General features: G+C 37.2%; 1 protein-coding gene across 2 annotated transcripts in view; it reads left to right on the top strand.

Moving 5' to 3' along the window:
- PEN2 (PTEN 2) overlaps window positions 1–14,350 on the top strand; it is a 136,265-nt gene that overhangs the window by 34,039 nt on the left and 87,876 nt on the right. The window contains exon 2 of one of the 2 annotated variants that reach the window (XM_089800105.1): window positions 11,567–11,790. The exons of the other annotated variant lie outside the window; for it this stretch is intronic. The gene's annotated coding sequence lies outside the window, so the exon portion shown is untranslated. The remainder of the gene's footprint in view (window positions 1–11,566; window positions 11,791–14,350) is intronic. 2 annotated transcript variants of the gene reach the window in all.

Below are 14,350 nucleotides of genomic sequence, written 5' to 3'. Positions count from 1 at the left end.
CAAATGCAACCATTATGTGATGTTTCTTTGGATCAAACTTTTGCTTCCACCATTTTTTTACATCTCTGCAATTTTTTTGGTTTTTTTCCTAGGCCTCTAGGGTTTCTTTTGAAATTCCTTTATCCTTTGTTGTTTTGAAGAACTAATTGCATATTCTTGCTAGGTTTTTCACGATCTCATTTGGGTCACCGTCAAATTTTTCGAGTTTTTTAACATCTCTTTTAGGTCTTTGTCAGATTTTTCCGGGTCAATAGAAATATTTTATCAAAACTCGTTCCATCCATGCTTGATCATTTTTTTGAAGTCGATTCCTATATTTACCTATGTTTCTGCACTAGGATTCATGTTTTCAAATCCGTGCTATTGTCTTTTCTTTATTTCTCATTTTTGTGTGTTGGGAAACATGCAAGGTGGTATTATTGACCAAATTAATGTTGGAGGGCAATCAAAGATTTAACGACAAAAATTATAACACTTGGAAGCAACACATGTTGACAATCTTTGAATATCATTGCTTTATACTATTATTTTGGATACAAAGGTTCATCCTACCTAAATCCAAACAGATCAGGACAAGTTTGATGATTGGACTAGAAAGGTTGTCATGCTTCCCAAGTTCTTTGTCATAGATGATTAATTGCCTCAAATTCCTTCTGGCAAGTTTGCAACAACCATCTAGAGGCATTAGAAGGAATGGCATGAGAAATCTGACAGGAGTCAAGCGTTCTTTATAAAGAACCAACTATTCTCCATCATGATGGATGGACATGTCCTAGCAAGAGCATCTCACAAAGATTAAGGTCATTCGATATCAGTTCAAATGTATTGGTTGTAAATTGGAGGAAGAAGATATGGTAGTCATCACCTTGAAGAGTCTACCAAAATCTTATGAGCACTTTATCTAGACTCTCAACATTACTTCTACTAATGTTGATCTAAATTTTTTGAAGTTATGCACCAAACTTTTGCATCAGCAATACTGTCACTTGAACATTCACTGTGTTGTTTAGCTTGTTCGAGATAATTTAGTGCTTGGCCTACTTGAAATTCAAACTTAGAATCAATGAGCTTGTGGAGCTTGTTAGGCTGGAAAATAACATAGGATGCCGTTTAAGGATGGTGACTCATGGCCAACCTCTAAGTTACTATAGTTGGTCCATGTTGATTAATGTGGTCCAATGAACACTACTGCTTTGGAGATTTTCTATGATACACATGGCATAAAATGTCAGTTAACCACACCATACACACCTTAACAATATGGTGTTGTATAATATTGCTACCGTACCATTACAAAAATGACCAAGTTTATGATGGAGCACAAGGATTTTCTTAAGAAACATTGGGTAGAAGCAATGTTTATTGTTGTCAATCTCTTAATTGGTCTCCCAAACATTTTGTTAAGGGGAAGATTCTTGAGGAAGACTGGACCTAGGATCAACCACATGGAAGTTTTTGTCTCTGTAGCATATGCATGGATTCCAGATGCTCAACACATGAACTTGGATTCCAAGAGTTTAGAAGTTCATATTTACAACATATAGTGAGAACCATAAGGCTTACCGGCTGATTGATGGAGATATTGATCATCTTATCTTTAGTTGAGATGTCTTTGATGAAGAACGAGGACCCTTTCTCTCTTCCTCATCTGAGAAGAATTTTGAGGATCAACCTTTGAAGGCCTCTGATTTTGGTGTCCGTCTTTCATTAGGACCACATGATGGGAGGGATGATGCATAATCTGAATTTAATGATGCACTACCTAATTTTCCTTTGGATGATCACAGTCTTCTAGCTGTTACAAATCATCTTCCCCCTCTAGCTCCAGTTATTCCTCCTCTTGATGTTGGCTTATCTACTCTTTCACCTAAATAGTGGGCTAAGGCCAGGGTCCCATGGAGGGGGGCTTTGTTAAAAACAGAGCAGGTGGCTGCTGAGAGTTTTTAGGAATATTTAAACTTGAAAAGTCCCATGAATTTTAAATTTTTTTTCAGCTTTAAAATTTTAGCTCCTAAATTTAAGGAAGCTAGTGGCTCCATGAATATCACTTGGAGAATTTAAATTTATGATATCATTATTTTATTTCTATCATAATTTAATATTTAAAATAATTAATAAATTGTTGACATGTGGATAAAAATCTCCTAAGTTGGTTGGGCTAAATCCAACCCCACCCCATTTTCACCCCCTCAAATCAAGAGGGCTAAAAAGTCGGGGCTCCTATTTTGAAGGAAAAGATTCCAATTAAACCGTTAACCCCCCAAATTTTTTTTATCATGGAGCCATCCGCTCCACAAAAATAGAGCCCAAGCAGCTCCCATGGGACCCTTGTCGAAGACTATTGGTGTTCTTCAACCTGATGAGCTCATTGAGGGTAGATCTTCTAGAAATAAGGGCAAGCAACGATATACGATTAACTTTGCTCTCATGGCCAACCTTCATAGTATTTATGTGCCTCAGACATTTAAAGATTGAAAAGGGATTCCAAAGTATTACGTAGTAATTGGTAAAATACTTGCTTGTTATTAATAGAGACCGAGAGGTCATTATATACAAAAGAATGGAATGATGTTTCCTTAGGAAATGATTGTAAAGAATAGAAACATTCTATTTCTAGCTGAAAGAAAGCGTAAAAAGCTACAACTAACTAAAACTAACTAAATATATACAATAGATTACCATTAACTAATAATAGACGATTATCTATTATCGTAATACCTTCCCTTAATGGTTAATCTAACTACAACACCAAGTTGTCCTCTGAATTTAACAAACTTATTAGGACGAAGAGGCTTGGTGAGAATGTCTGCAGTCTAATCTGTGGTAGGAACATATTGCAAATCTATTGTCCCGTCTTCAACCAGCTGTCGTATGTAGTCACAGTGAACAATCACATGCCTGTTTCATTCATGGAAGGCTGGATTTCGTGCTAACTTGATAACGCCTTCGTCATCAACAAACAGAGTAGTTCTTGCTGGTGACATTTGCATATCCCCAAGCATCCAACGAAGCCAAACAACTTCACATCCTGCCTTAACAGTCCCTTTGTATTCGTCCTCTACAGAGGACAGAGAAACTGCCTGCTGCTTCTTACTGGTCTATACGATTGCATCGGATCCCAAATTGAACACATATCCAGAGGTTGACTTTTTTATCATCAACAGAACTTGCCCAATCTAAATCTGTGAACCCACTGAGTCTAGGATTAGAACTTCGAGAGTACAGATGTCCATAATTTGAAGTGCCCTTCACATAACGAAGCACACACTTTGCTGCCATCCAATGGTCAGCCTTAAGAGCTGTCATAAATCTTGAGATATAGCTGATTGTGAAGCTGATATCAGGCCTATTAGCAGAGAGGTAGATGAGGCTGCCTACTAGTTGCTTGTATGTAGTATCATCAACGGAAGGAGAATCAGAGTTTGCTGATAACTTAAGACCTTTCTCCATAGGGGTAGATGCAGGCTTGCAATCTTGCATACAAAATTTGTCCAACAGAGCTCTGGCATATTTGGACTGAGAAATGAATATACTAGAAGACTATTGCCAAACCTCAACACCTAGGCAATAATGCATGAGCCCAAGGTCAGTCATATCAAAAGACTGTCATAAATTCTGTTTGATTCCTTGAATCAAAGATGCCGAATTGCCAGTGATGATCAAATCATCCACATAAATGACCAGAAGGATGATGTCATTGTCAGTAGTCTTGATGTACAAATTTGAGTCTGAAGAACTCCTCTGGAAGCTTTGATCACTGAGGTACTTATCAATTTTTATATACCATGCTCGAGGGGCCTGCTTCAAGCCATAGAGAGCTTTTACCAATTTGAGAACCTGATGGTCTTTACCAACAACCTTGAAACCATGAGGCTACGTCATGTAGACCTCTTCATGGAGATCACCATTCAAGAAAGCACGCTTGACGTCCATCTGATGGACCTTCCAGCCAAACTATGCTGGCATGGCTAGGACTAATCTGATGGTGTTTATCTTTGCAGTAGGAGCAATGGTTTCCTCATAATCAATGCCCTGACATTGAGAAAAGCCCTTAGCAACTAAACGAGCTTTGTACTTATCCAAAGTACCATCTGATTTGTATTTGATTTGTTAAACCCATTTGCAACCAATGGGTTTCTTCCCTGGTGGAAAATCTAGAAGGACCCAGGTGATATTCTTCAGTAGGCTCAGATGTCATGGCCTGTTCCCACTCTGGAATTCCTTTAGCCTCGGAATATGTTTGAGGTTTAAAACACACTATGAGTGTTGGCTATGAGAGCAAAGTTAACATACTCTGTAGGTTTTCTCTTTTTCTGAGTAGTTCTCCCATCAATGAGCTCATCATCATGAAGATCAACAAGTGTCTTAGCCCACCACTTAGGCCGGAGAGGAGAATGACCAAAATTAGTATTAGGAGATTCTTGGTGATCAGGTTCCTTATCAGAAGAATCAAGATCAAACTCAGGTGAAGCATCTACAAATTTAGGTAATCCTATAGGAGAAGCTGGAGGTGTCTTTATAGGGATCACTGGTATAACTAGAGCTATACAAGCTACGGGAGCCCTCCTATCAGGTTGACCTAATGGAAGCCTAACTCCCAAATCATGAGCCTTCATAGACTGGTTTGCTGCATCAGGAATGGGAGAAACAGGTATGAATGGTTCTCGCCGCTCATCAAAGACTACATCACGACTGTAGATGAGACGAGATATCTCAACATCGATTAGGCGATAGGCTTTGTGAAGACTACTGTATCCAGTAAGCATGAGTTTCTAACTCTTGGCATCCAACTTTTGTGCGTGACGCATTAGGGATCCAAACAAAAGCAAGGGAGCCAAAAACGTTCAGGCGACTAATTCTGGGCTTGCGACCTGGCCAGGCCTCTTCTGGAGTTTTACCTTTGACTGCCACTATGGGCGACCGGTTCAATAGATAAACTGTAGTGTTAATTGTTTTTGCCCAAAACTTCTTCAGAACATGTCTATGTTCGAGCATGGATTGAGCCATCTCGGTGATTGTCCAGTTCCAACGTTCAACTACACTGTTTCTAGTTGTGGTGTATGGGGTGTTGTTAACTGGTGTTTGATGCTATGAGTATCGAAGAAGCTAGAGAAAACATTAGAACAAAATATCCCCCCATTGTTTGGTCTAAGAGTAATAATAGACTTCCTAGACTCTTGTTCAACTAAAGGTTTAAACTCATGAAATACGGGTAATGCATTTGATTACTTTTTAAAGAAATATACCCACATTTTTCTAGTGAAATCATCAACAAACAACATAAAATACCTGGACCCAACAACAGGAGTGGTCATAGGGCTACAAATATTGACAATGAAGAAGTTGAAGTACTTGAGAAGCTCGTCATGAATCGCCACTTGTGAAAGGTGTACGATGTTGCTTCCCAGCTTGGCATGCATCACAAACTCCAAGCTGTTGAGTCTGAATCTCTAGCAATCCAAGAACAAGCTCTTTTTGAGCAAGCTGTGAGAGATAATGCACACTTAAGTGCCCATATTGTTGATGCCAAAGTGTGCTATTAGAAGACCGTCGAGCAGCCATAGGTAAGTCTCGAGAATCACCAGAATTAGTAAGGTTGGAAAGACCATGATCCTCAAGACCCACTGCAACAATAGACTGAGTTGCCCTATTAGTGATGGTGCACTGATGTGAACTAAAGGTGACATCCAAGTGTGGAGAATGTCGCAGTAACTGACTGACTGAAAGCAGATTGAGTTGCATCCTTAGAACATAGTACAAATCGAGGAAAATGAGATTCGTCCCAGCAGATTGAGTCAGAATGTTGCCTTTGCCGATAATAGTGTACTCTTCTCTACCACAAAAAATAACAGAGTTTGTGTAAGGTTGGTAGTCAGTGAACCAATCTCTACGGTGGGTGAAGTGACGAGAGGCACCTACATCAATGTACTTGGCAGACGACTTCACATGATCTTCAAGTCTTTTAGTCATGAAGGCATAAACGACAGATTTCGTCTGCTTAGTGTGCTCTACACTGTTCGCTTTGGGCTGCGAACTTGATTACTTAGATTGTGGAGCTAAGCATTTTCGGCATTCAACCTTCATGTGTCCAAACTTGTGGCAATAGTTGCATTGGATGTTCTTCTTCTGGGAACCATCTAATGCTGGAGCAGAAGACTTCTGTTGAGACAACTGCTAAAACTTGCCTTTATCCTTCTGAAAAGATTTAGCAGCAAAGGCCTGCTCTGTGGAGGTGCAGCTGGAATTGCTACCAAACTGTTATTTCCACCGATCTTACTGAAGCAAAAGTGTGCAGACATTAGTGAACTTCAAATCAACACCAGAAGACGTGATGTTGAGAGTCTCGATAAAATACTCATAGGACTTTGGTAAACTCCGAAGAGTGATAACCACAATGTCCTCTTCCTCCATCTTGCGACCGATGGCAAGCAATTGATCACAGATTTCTTGAATCCTATTCGGGTTTGCCTAGAGCGAGGTTTGCTCAAACATGACAATAGAAAACAGAGTGTTCTTCAAAAAGAAAGCTCTGCTTTTGTCAGAAGTCTCATGAAGACCTTTGAGATGTGTCCAGATTTTGACAGTTGTCTTACCAGATGGAATTTGAGAAAGCTGATCGTTAGCCACGGATAATTTGAGAAGCATCAAACGCCTCGCGATTATTAAGATTTCTGATCAAGACCAGGAGCAGTTGGATGCTTTGCAACACCCAAAACAAGTTGATCAGTGTTCCGATATTAAAAAATTGCGATGATATGCTGCTTCCAAGTGCCATAATTTTGACCATTGAATTTTGAGTTGTGCTTGAGTAGAATGTTTGTCAGAGATGCCATGGCTTGTATTTCACTAGAAAAAGGGGAAAATCTATGAAGGCACGTTCTTTGAGGCAAAAAACGGAAGACTCAAAATTTGGAGAGTGACCTTTAGAAGAGAGCTTGAAAAACCCAAAAAGAATATGTTGTCGGTTTCTGGATCTGCTGGCTCAAAAATCGAGGCACCTAGAAAAAACGGACGACAACCCAGTTGAGCTCTTGGAAAACCCACCAAGAATCTATAACCAAAAAAAATTTCCAAGGTCAAAAATTAGTGTTTTGAAAAAAACTCAGTTGGCAGCTATGAAACCTCGGATTTGTAGAAAAATGGAGTTTTGGAGGCTAAAAAATGAAAAATGTTGATTTGTGGTAGGAAGCAGCAGATCTGAGGTCGTTTCTTTGCATAGACGTCAAGAACAACCCTTTTTCAAGTGGTGGTTTTTGGTTGCGAACAATGGAGAAACAACATTGGAGGTTGTTTATAGACTTGAGTTGCAGAAAAAATGTCCAAGGAAATCGTGAGTTGATCCTAGATTTAATTAATGACATGATTTCTCAGGAGAAATAGAGCCTGAAGTCCATGTATGGGACGAAATTGCAGGCAAGAAAAAGTGATATTTCAGAGTTGGAAATCATGATTTTTTAGACGCGATTTGGAGAGCATAACTTTGTGTTGCAGCCGCGATTTGTAGATACAGAAGTCACAATCACAATTTTGCCCAAGATTTTGAAAAAGCCAGTCAGAATTGTTGATGAAACCCTAACCGGATGTGATTTGAAGCAAATAAAAATATAGAAAAAAATAATATTGAAAATATTGTTTAGATAATTTGAACAAGAAATTATTATTTTCAAAGAAAAAAAATTCAACTAGGCTCTGATACCATATTACAGAGTAATTGGTAAAATACTTGCATGTTATTAAGAAAGACGGAGAGGTCATTATATACAAAAGAATCGAATGATGTTTCCTTAGGAAACGATCGTAAAACATAGAAACATTCTATTCTAGTTGAAAGAAAGTTAAAAGAGCTACAACTAACTAAAGCTAACTAAATATATATAATAGATTACCATTAACTAGTCATAGACGATTATCTATTATCATAATACAATGTGGGAATAGGCTATGGATGCGGAGTACCAGAGTCATGAAAAATCAAACTTGTGTTCTCTATGATCTTCGTGTATGGATGAAACCCATTAGTTGCAAATGGGTCTATAAGGTCAAGTATTGCGCAGATGGTACCTTAGATAACTACAAGGCCATATTAGGTGCTCGAGGGCTCATATAACAGGAGGGCATTGATTATGAGGAGACTTATGCTCTAATTGCCAATCTGAGAACAATTCGTCTTTTTCTTGCCATTGCAACTTAGTTTGGAAGCAAATTCCGTCAGATGGATTAAGAGTTCTTTCCTCAACAAAGAGTTGTACAAAGAAGTCTACATGACGCAACCTTCTGGTTTCAAGGTTGTGACAAAGAACACCAAGATTGTAGACTTAAGAAAGCACTCTCTATGCTCAAACAGGCCCCTCGAGTGTGGTATATCAAGATTGACGAGGACTTGGTTGCTCATGGTTTTCAACGTTGCCCTTCTGACAATAATTTGTATATTGAATGCTTTGGTGATGATATTCTCTTTCTTGTTTTCTATGTGGATGACTTGATCATTACCTGACAGTTCAACACATTTGATTGCAAAAATCAAACAAGATATGTGCAAGGATTTTGATATGACAGATTTGGGGCTTCTCCATTATTGTTTAGGTATTGAGTTTTGGCAGACTAATGGTAGCATTTTATTTCTCAGTTTAAGTCTGCTAGGAACTTGCTTGACAGGTTTAGTATGTAGTATTGTAAACTTGCTTCCACACCTATGGAGAAAGGACTAAAGTTGTTAGCTACCTATTGATGAAACCATTTACAGGCAATTAGTGGGTAGTCTTATCTATCTCACTGCCACTAGACTTGATCTCAATTTCATTGTGAGCTACATTTCATGCTTAATGAAAACCGCCAAGGTTGATCATTGGGTAACAGTGAAGTGTGTGTTGTGCTTATCTTAAGGGCAGCTCAGATTATGGACTTATTAACACTAGGAGTCATGATTCCAAACTAAATGGGTTTACAGATTCAGATTGAGCAAGTTCAGTTGATGATAAGACATCAACTTTTGGATGTGTCCAGTTTGGGATCTAGTGCAGCTACCTAGACTTCTAAGAACAATCATGCAGTCTCATTCTCCTCCATAGAAGTAGAGTATTGAGGAGCTATTAAGGCAACTTGTGACGCAGTTTGGCTTTGTTGAATGCTTGCGAATATGTATTTATCTTGAGTTGGCCGACTCCCTTGCTTGGCTTCAGGGAGTGCTTAAACTTGCAAAGAGCTTGGTCTTCCATGAAAGAATCAAATATGTGGACCTCTATTTTCATTACATTCGACAGTTGGTTGAGATAGGAGCAGTACGTTCCAACAATGAATTAGACAACATACATTCTCGCCGAGCCTCTTGGTCTAGATAAGTTTGTTAAATTTAGGGGAAAACATGGTATTGTGGATTATTTGACCATTAAGGGAGCTTATTAGGTTATTATTGTTTTATTACTTTAATGGTTATCTTGTTTTATATAATGTAATTTATCTAGATAAGATCAATTACTCAATCTTCTTAAGTATCTTATTAGAAACTTTCTATTTTGTATATTTGTAAATTCTTTATAATGATTGTATTGATCATTAGTTAATACATCAAATGTTACCAATTACTTTGCATAATATATTAGAATATTATTATTTTATTACTTTAATGGTCATCTTTTTGTATGTAATATTATATAGTTAGATAAGATCCATTACTTGATCCTCTTAAGTTTCTTATTAGAAACTTTTTATATTGTACATTTTTAAATACTTTATAATGATCGTCTTGATCATTTGTAAATAGATCAAATATTTTACAAAGTACTTTGTGTAATAGGGTATCAAAGCAGGTCAATGGGATTTCATAAAATTTGGCGAATTTTTAAAGAAAAAATCGACCCTCTTTTGATCTCGATTTGTTTATAAAAATAGTTAAGATGTATTTTATGAAATTTGTGGTTTGTCTTCGAACTTTTTTGCTGAAAATCACAATTTTGGTTGAGGGTTTTGATTGCGCGATTTCTTGGTTTCGGCAAATTTTTTTTGATTTCCAAAGGTTGTATTTTCATGTTGCTTGCATGTGCATTTTGTTACTTGCATGTACTTTTTGTGAGTTGCATGTTCTTGCATGTGCTGTTTTACCACATGAATTATCATCTTTTGTCGCATACAAGTTTCTGATATGTTTTCATAAAATTTTCACTTAAAAATCTCCTGATGGGTTCACATAATTTTTTCCCTAAAAATATATCTGATGGGTTTTCATAAACTTTTCCCTCAAAAAATTTATGATTCTTTAATTTGCTAAGCTGCATGGGATCTTTTGTTGTTTTAATATTTTTTCCTTAAAAATTATCTGGTAGGTTAATAATTTTTTCTTGAAAATTATCAGTTGGGTTTTACTATTTTTCCTCAAAAACAATGCTTTGTATGTTGATCCATGTCTCGGATTTTGTTGTCTGGTTTTCATTAATTTTTCACTTAAAAAATTGTGTCTAGATTATCCAATTTGTTTCCTAAAAAATCATTGCTTTTTGAAGTTTGTTTTGTGGCATCATGCTCATCGGCCAAGTTTGGAAGGTTTGTGATTTTTTCTCAAAATCGTGCTATAGCTATTCTCACTGTTTGTCTTTGTTTTCAAGGAAAAGCAACTTTGTTATCCAACATCAAGTTGGATGTTTTGTGATGATTTCTGGTCAGATGCTTTGCTGATTTTGGGAGGGTTAGTGGCATACTCATATCTGTGGCAGAGTCAGTGGTAGGGGGCACCCTTCTTTATTCTTTTCTGGATGGATTCTGGCTTTTTGCAGATCCATGGTGGATCTTAGCAGTAGCAGAATGTTTCACATGATGACCGCAAGGGAGTGTTTAAAAAATTTATAATATTTCTTTAGTGGTTATTAGAGTTTTGTAGGTAGTTTCAACTTCTGTCTTTAGTTCACGGTTGTTTCTTTTAGAAACATTGTCTTTGTAAATCTATATAAGAAGATTTCATCTCTTCTGCTTAATGTAAGTACAATTACATTGATTTACCATATCAAGATATCTCTTTGGGACTTGAATGTGGGTTCTCATAGTGTAAACTCAATACTTTAACCAATTAAGCTCAACCTCATGGACAGGCTGAATGTTTTGATGATGCCTCATCTTCAATTATACATGACTGGTTTAACCTGGATCTTTGTTGATAGATTTACTCACCATTGTTACTTTGGGATATTAGTGCCATGAGAGGCACGTGATATTTTAATTAGCCACAATATCTTTTCCAAGGTCATGCAATCTGTGAGATAGGTACAACATAATAGATAGATAGAGCATTATAGAAGTGTTTTCTAAGCTTTCACTCATCAATATTAGATAGTGTAAGAAGCTGATTAGTTTAAGAAATCTGTGCTTTTATGGTGAGGCCCAAACACAGGAAAATATGTCTATGCAGTGCAAGCTATTAGTACCCTCTTCAACAAATCAACACTTGAACTAAATATTATAGGATTACAAGGACATTTCAGTCTCCTATTGTAATACCTAAGAGTACACAATGAATGATGCTGTTGATTTAACTTTATGACTATCTGTTTCTAATGCTAGCCTTCCTGCTTGTACCTAGATAATGAAGAGATGAAATGGAAGATTCCTGAATGTGTGGAAAAGAGACATGAGGCATAGCATTTTTCTGAACAGACCTATTTTTTTCGTCACCAAAGAAAGATGGCACTTCGGAGGTTGCTCATTGATTATAGACCTCCCAAGAAGATCATTGTGATGATGATCATCATCTTCCAAGTGTTGAACATCTATTGGACCCATTTGTGTTGCCAAATCTTCACTAAGGTAGAATTTAAAACATGATGTCACTATACTTTTGTTGAACTTGATTTTTGAAAAAGTTGTAAAGCAAGGAAGGGTTGTTTTAATGGTTGGCTATGCCTTTTTACTTGACCAATGCACCCTTGACATTCATGCTGACGAGGAATGATTTTTCTTGGCTATTCACAATTTCATTTTTGCTGTCTGTCTTGATTTTTCCATTTTTCAGCAGAACTTGAATAAAATCTGGGTGCTATATTCTGCAAGTGCTTAACACTTTGTTGAAACACAAGTATTATGCGTACGTGGAGAAGGTCCTTTGGCCATGTAAGAAGTAAAACACATTGTTTATATCATTAACTCACTAGGTCTAGCTAAGAGCCGCCTCATTCAAGAATGACCTGTACTAATAAACATTCAAATTATTTTCTCTGTTATAGGTTATGTTTTATTAATTAAGCTGGGAGAGAACCTGGCCTGAACTAGGGATGGCTACATCCAGGGGAGCCATCTTCATGAACAAAAGGCAAACCCCAAGTGACCTATTAACAGGTCCAACCCAGCAAGCAACAAAAGATTCTGGTAGAAAACGCCTTCAAGATTTGTTCGTCCCCTCCCTCTTGAAAGTGGAGAATCATATCAAATGAGTTTTTTCATTTTTTTCCCTTTTTTTCCCTTTCACAGTTTTCCAACATCTTCCACCTTGGCTGCTTCATCATGCCATTAAATTGAGTCATTATAGGCGCACCAAAGGTTTAAGGAACTTTTGTTTTGTTAGTTGCAGAATAGAAAGCATCCGAGGAATCAAAATATCAACTGTATTCTGTGTTGGTTCTCACATTAGTTGTACTTTTAATGACCATTTGAGATTGGATAAATGCATCTGAGCATAGTTGGAAAACTCTCACTCAGCAACAACTCACTAAGCCCCTAAAAGTTTATTCAGGAAAAAATTGGCCAATTTTTTTAAAAAACTCGGGAACCTAAAAAAACCACTAAAATATAATAAAAAATACATTTTCTTTTGCAAATTTCAATGAGAAGATGCATTGAATGAGTTAATTAAAGAGAACACAAAAGAAACAAGAAGAGTTTAGATATATATAAATGCATAGTGGGTACAAAATCGCATTCTCATGCAGAATACTGATGGCAGGAAGCAAAGTAGTAAAACAGTTTCAGTCAAAAAAGTAATGTTTTCGGCCATGTCGTTTTGTAAAACTTTTTTGAAAAAATTGGCGATTTTTTTTTCTGCGAGTAAAACTGCCAAAAACTCACCACCGAGAAAAACTCGGCGGTTAGTGGCAAATCGTCGAGTATTCGGCGATTATGCCAACTAGGCTTTGAGTATGCAGATGGAGCAGTACACTCAATCTGTTCAGGCAATCATGTGCCATCATAGTGAGACATCCATTGCTCTACTAAAGAAATGTCCAACATTAGACCAAGTGGCTTCTTTCATTGTCTAGGCATTAAGCATTGGGAGCACCATAACTTGGGAAAGGAAACCAATATCTATTGTGAACTTCATCCATAAGAAGGGAGTTGCCAATTTAGTTGTAGATTGCTTGAATTTTCCTTGGCCCAAGTCCTTCTGGCCCTGGTTGGTGCACATGGACAAGAGACCAAAACTTGGGTTAAATAGTACAAAAATGACTTAGTTATTGCAGATGTATCACATACTATGCCTTGAATGGTGGCATGACTATTGAGTGTAAGAATTGAATGACAATCATGCTATTCAGGCCACTTGTGTGTACAGTGTTAGGCAAAGTACCATATTAACATGGGAGGATCACTATAGTAGTGTTGTAGGCCGTTTCCGAGTCAAAAAGATCAATATCAACTAACTGTTCATTTTGCACTTTGTTGAACTGATTTCATGACATTCATCAAATTCTGTACTGTTTGTGCCTTAGCCAAGCCTACAAAATAAGAAGCAAAGAGTATATACTTGTTTGGCAGTACCAAATAACCCTTGGCAATTGGTTTTCATATATATCTTTTCGTGTTTATTTACTAGCAAACATTGGCATGGTTTTACTTGTGTCTATGTACTAGTTGATAGATTCTTGAAGATGGCAGTTCTTGAGTCAGCTAAAAAGAGGATCTTAATCCTAAAAAGAAACTGACCTGCATTGAATTCCATTCTCAAATTGATGGATAGATCATAGATGGATGTAAATCAGATGGCTATGCATCTTCTTCAAATTTATAGATCTAGTCAGCATAATGCATGGGATAAAAGTCTGCATAGCTACAAAAGAGCTCAAGACAACTTTACTCAACTCAACACGACCTTTTCAAAGTTTTTGTTGGCTTCTGACCATTGCCACCCATTGATTAGGTTTACTGTATGCTGTCATCTATAGCAGCAACTTCCTCCGCTGAAATGGGAGTTGATAAGTTTGAGTTTTCTGAGGGCATTTGGCTGCAAGTTCAAGCTATTATGTGGAAGTCTAATAGCAAATATAAGTAGCACCATGGTCAATATTGAGAGCTGCACATGCAGAAGAAAATATATTCAAGTTTGATTTTCTAGCTTATCTTGTTCAATAACACCTTTTTAATGATTAATTCTTAA

This window comes from Cupressus sempervirens, chromosome 9, assembly GCF_028749045.1.
Source record: "Cupressus sempervirens isolate cs-2001-9-10 chromosome 9, ASM2874904v1, whole genome shotgun sequence".
Lineage (NCBI taxonomy): Eukaryota > Viridiplantae > Streptophyta > Pinopsida > Cupressales > Cupressaceae > Cupressus > Cupressus sempervirens.
This window is presented reverse-complemented; position numbering and strand designations above follow the sequence as displayed.